The following is a 5,126-nucleotide window of genomic DNA, read 5'->3' on the forward strand; positions in this document are numbered from 1 at the left end:
GGGGGGGGGGACTGTGAATGTACGTAAAGAGGTTAGACGTGTTTATTTGAGATAAGGCCAGCATCAGAAACCAAACAAACCGACCGACCTCCTGAATGTCTCATTTATGTCTTTATGACTCCGGAGATGTGTGTGTGGTGCCTTTGGACTCACTCTTTCTCTGGCTGCATTTGGCTCCAAGGAAATACTTGCAGCATTATGCAGCAAGATGTGTTTGTAATTCCCAGGAAGCAGCTTGTTGCCACCAATTTTTACTTTCTAGATTCTTTTCCTTTTTCTCTCTTTCAGCCTCGGGCTGTCTTCTCTCTCTCTCTCTCTTGCCACACCGCTCCGACCTCAATGCAAATATCTCTCCGAGCACACAACCTGAGGAAACAAACAAGTATCCGAGTTGCAAGATATGAGGAGAGCATTTGTTTCAGACAACAGTTTTTTTTTTTAAAACACCAAGGGTTGTCCTTCACATCTGCTGCCCTCCCGCTCATATGGAATTATTTGGATGATATTGGCCCCGCCGCAGAAAACGCAGCGTGTGGACCTTGAGAAAGAGGGCGCGATCGTCGCACGCTCTGGATCTGCAGTGGGCCAACCTTTTCTTTCACTCACTGCAAAAGCCGGTCGCTTGTTGCTCAATCGTCCCAACAGATATTGACTTTGTGTTTTCATTAGCATGAAAAGCCAGCTTTATAACTGATGGCCGATGGGGAAAAAAAAAAAAAAAGAGAAAGTTCTCCGAGCATAATGAGGCCTTGTCTGTGCAGACAGCCGACGGTTCCAACCAACACCTCACTACATGAGGTAGTTGCCTGGCACAACAGAGGGTGCTGTATGTGATAATATACAGCATGTTTTCTCACACTGCTGAGCAGTAAGAGTCTTATTGGAGACAAATGACACGCTTTCCTCGAAAAACAAAACATTGAGTCATTTAATGATGAGATGAGAACTTAAGAAAAAAAAAAGTTAAACAATCAAATATTTATACTTAAAAAAGGTCGTCAAGATGCCTCATTGACTGATTTGATCAAAAACACACATTTAGGTGTTTATTTAATTTAAACATAATATTTCAGAAAACTTGTATTATAAAAAAACAATTGTCTTAACGTAAGTAATCAACTGGTGGAGTTTCATGGTGTTATCTATTACTTCCCCGCCCTGTAGTGCATTCAAAATGTATGTAATAAAAGAAAATCACATCTTAAAGCTGTTTAATTATGTTTTTTTCTACTTCAGTAGCACTTACATACAGAAAACGTTCCGGTTTCCTTCGTATCTATATTCTGAAGGATTTTATTTGGGTTTTCTCGTCCACATACAGGACATCAGCTGTCTATCTGAACTAGTCCACATACAGGACATCTTACTGTTAGCTTTCTATCTGAACTAGTCCACTTACAGGACGTCTTACTGTTAGCTTTCTATCTGAACTAGTCCACTTACAGGACGTCTTACTGTTAGCTTTCTATCTGAACTAGTCCACATACAGGACATCTTACTGTCAGCTGTCTGTCTGAATCTAGTCCTGTATGTGAACTAGTCTGAACTAGTTCACATACAGGACGTCGTACTGTTAGCTCTCTGTCTGAACTAGTTCACATACAGGACGTCGTACTGTTAGCTGTCTGTCTGAACTAGTCCACATACAGGACGTCTTACTGTTAGCTTTCTATCTGAACTAGTCCACATACAGGATGTCTTACTGTTAGCTGTCTATCTGAACTAGTCCACATACAGGACATCTTACTGTCAGCTGTCTGTCTGAATCTAGTCCACATACAGGACGTCTTACTGTCAGCTGTTTGTCTGAATCTAGTCCACATACAGGATGTCTTACTGTTAGCTTTCTATCTGAACTAGTCCACATACAGGCTGTCTTACTGTCAGCTGTCTGTCTGAATCTAGTCCACATACAGGACGTCTTACTGTTAGCTGTCTGTCTGAACTAGTCCACATACAGGATGTCTTACTGTTAGCTGTCTATCTGAACTAGTCCACATACAAGATGTCTTACTGTTAGCTGTCTGTCTGAACTAGTCCACATACAGGACGTCGTACTGTTAGCTGTCTGTCTGAACTGGTCCACATACAGGACGTCGTACTGTTAGCTGTCTGTCTGAACTAGTCCACATACAGGCCGTCTTACTGTTAGCTGTCTATCTGAACTAGTCCACATACAGGACGTCGTACTGTTAGCTTTCTATCTGAACTAGTCCACATACAGGATGTCTTACTGCTAGCTGTCTATCTGAACAAGTCCAACTAGTGAAGTGGAAGTAAAACAAATGGAATGAATGAATGAAATGGAAATTGATTAAGTGCAATGTTAACATCCTCTTATTACCCTCAGTAAATCATAACATAATCAGTGGTAAGTGATCCACTGTCAGTATCGTAAATGATGAAGGTGATATTTATGACTGATAGAAAGCTAGCTCAGCATTAGACTAAATCTCAGCCCAGCCTTGATCAAACAGTTGGCTTTTAACAGGTTGGTTATTAATAGACAGTGATACCTGCTGATTCAGGCGAGTATGTATAGATGTTCAATATCCGGCCACTGTGTTTGGTTCTGGTTCTCCAGCGCCTCCCGTCCCCTCCAGCGGGCCCGGCAGTACGGCCTGGGTCTCCAGCATTGTGCGACTGTATGGTCACTAGTCCCATCTTGAATCAATTTAAGATCATTATTAATAATATCCCATAGAATAAGAAATACATCCTCTTGCATGTTTCAGTATACATCACTGTCGGAGGCCTGTGATTGGGGGGGGTGGTTGGCCTCAGAGCGCCATCTAGTGGGCCGCGGAGGTGCTGCCAAATAGTTAGATTCAATTATTAAGATTTTTTATTTGTGGTAATTTACAAAGCTATAGTTACATTTTATTTCAGAAATTCACATAAATAAAAGCCCTGCGCCAGTAAAAGCCCCAAAGTGTGTGGTGAGGATATATAACCCTAAATACAGTAAATTTGGATTCATGATGGCAGCCAGTGATTCTGTTTGACGGTCAGAAGTGAGTCGTAAGTAACAAAAGCTTTTAATTGTGGGAAGAAATAAGTTCATGAATTATAATCCCAGCCTCCTCTTTCAGCTGTTCAGGTTCCTGAACTGAGAGCTGCTTCTCGTGTGAGCAGGTCTCTCGTGCCCTCTTCCGTTGTCTGGGGATGATGATCTGTTTTTAAGCAATTATGGCTTTGTGTTATGAATATAGTGAGACAGGTAAACAGTAAAGGCTCCGATAGTAATAGTAATAGTCTGATAGTAATGGCGTTCCTATAGTTTCATTTGTATAAAACATCAGTTTTAGTGTCAAGTTCCATGTTTTGAGTTATATTGTGGAATGAAAATGAACATTTAATGGATTCCTCTGTGTCGTTGTCTCAGTAACGCTCTGCTGTCAAAAGCAACTGCTGTTCATGCTCTAAATATGGTAATTACTCCTGCTTCTCTACATATTTCTTCAATGAATGGTGATTTTTTTTAATGTTGCATGTTGTCTTTTGGGTGTCTGTTTTAAAATTGAATATAAGCTACTACAGCTTTCTACCACACGCCCTCACACTTGCTTTGTATTTCTGTCATGTGATTTGTATATTTATGTTTGTGAAACAAAGAAGAGAAATCAAAATTGCTCACATCTTGACGAACACCACCGCTGTGTCCTTGAGAAGTCTTGTTCATTTGATGTATTTGTTATTGTGCAACACTGGCATGGTGGACCAGCTGATTGTGTTCAGCTGGTGGTTGTTGTGGAACCACAAGCAGAGGGAAGTTTGAGTGGACAGCGCCACCTGCTGGGACCATCACATGACATGCACCGGAGCTAAAGAAATGACAACAATCTCACATTAAAGAACCGCATCAGTTACGCCTTTGTGTTTCCAGTCAAAAATGGTAATACAACAGTTTCTCTCTCATTTAGTGCAAACCATTTCAACACTGAATACATATGAATATGACATCATTTGCCCTGAAATATTACAGGTTGAGGTCAGGGCCAGGCCAGTTCCTCCACACACAAACCAAACAAACTGGTAAAACCACGTCTTTGTGGAGCTGGCTCTGTGTGGGGACATTGTGATGTTCAAACTGGAAAGGGATGCACTCAAACTGTTGACACAAAGTTCAGAGAGCGCCATTGTCGATAAAATACCTGTTTGTTGTGATTAAGTTTGCAAAAGGAAGTCCAACCTAACCGTGACCTTAATGTTTGTGCTGCTTTGCACAACTATTCGTAGAATTAAGGGGAGACACTGCAGGTGAATAGGGTCAACAAAAAAGTACTAATATATATCACAATGAACCTTTTCAGTAGATAACTTACATTAAGACAATTACTTTTTGTATCACAAGTTATATGACAATCTCTCAAATATGCAAATGGAGCTTTATCTTATTAAATATGCGCTAATTTGCACACATTTCTAGAACAGAAATGTGAACATTGGATAAAGCCAGGTTCAAAATTCTTGTTTCATCTTGTTTCAAAGTGTAAATACCTGAATGTGTATTTTGGATGTTTTCTTAGCACTATGGGTGTGACCAAGTGCTCCGGTGGTTCCAGGGTGCCAACCATGTAAGTGCGATGTCGTTTGTTTGAATGTGTTGCAAATCATAAATGCTAACGTCATGAGGCATCTTGACGCCTTCTTCTACGTGGGTTCCAACCTTTTTCCTTTAAGGGACTCCTTTTCTACCATTGGACAATGACTACGTGACATTTTTACAGATATTTTATATCATATTCAATGCATAACAATAGCGGAACAGTGTGGACGTCTGGGTGTAACTCCGCGGAGACATTTCGAGAGCTGCAAAACTAAATTCTGATTGCTGTACCGCGTCATGAGTTTCCAGCCCCTTCTAGGTCACAGATGTTGTTTTGTTTTTCAAAGTTCTTCAGATTGGTGAAGTCATGCCTTCGGTCCAAGGAGGGATGCAGGATGCAGGTTATTTCCACTGAAATGCCGCACTACAATAAAACGGAACTGGTTTCATTGGATTGAAGCTTCTTTTTTTTAAGGGTGCGGTGCAGCTTTCTTCTGGAGTCTTGGGCTCCTTTGCCCTGCAGCTTCAGTCCTCTTCTTAAGGCCTTAGTCAATCTTGTCCTCATGCATCCATTTAT

This window comes from Anarrhichthys ocellatus, unplaced genomic scaffold, assembly GCF_004355925.1.
Source record: "Anarrhichthys ocellatus isolate YVR2014 unplaced genomic scaffold, GSC_Weel_1.0 scaffold198, whole genome shotgun sequence".
Taxonomy (NCBI): Eukaryota; Metazoa; Chordata; class Actinopteri; order Perciformes; family Anarhichadidae; genus Anarrhichthys; species Anarrhichthys ocellatus.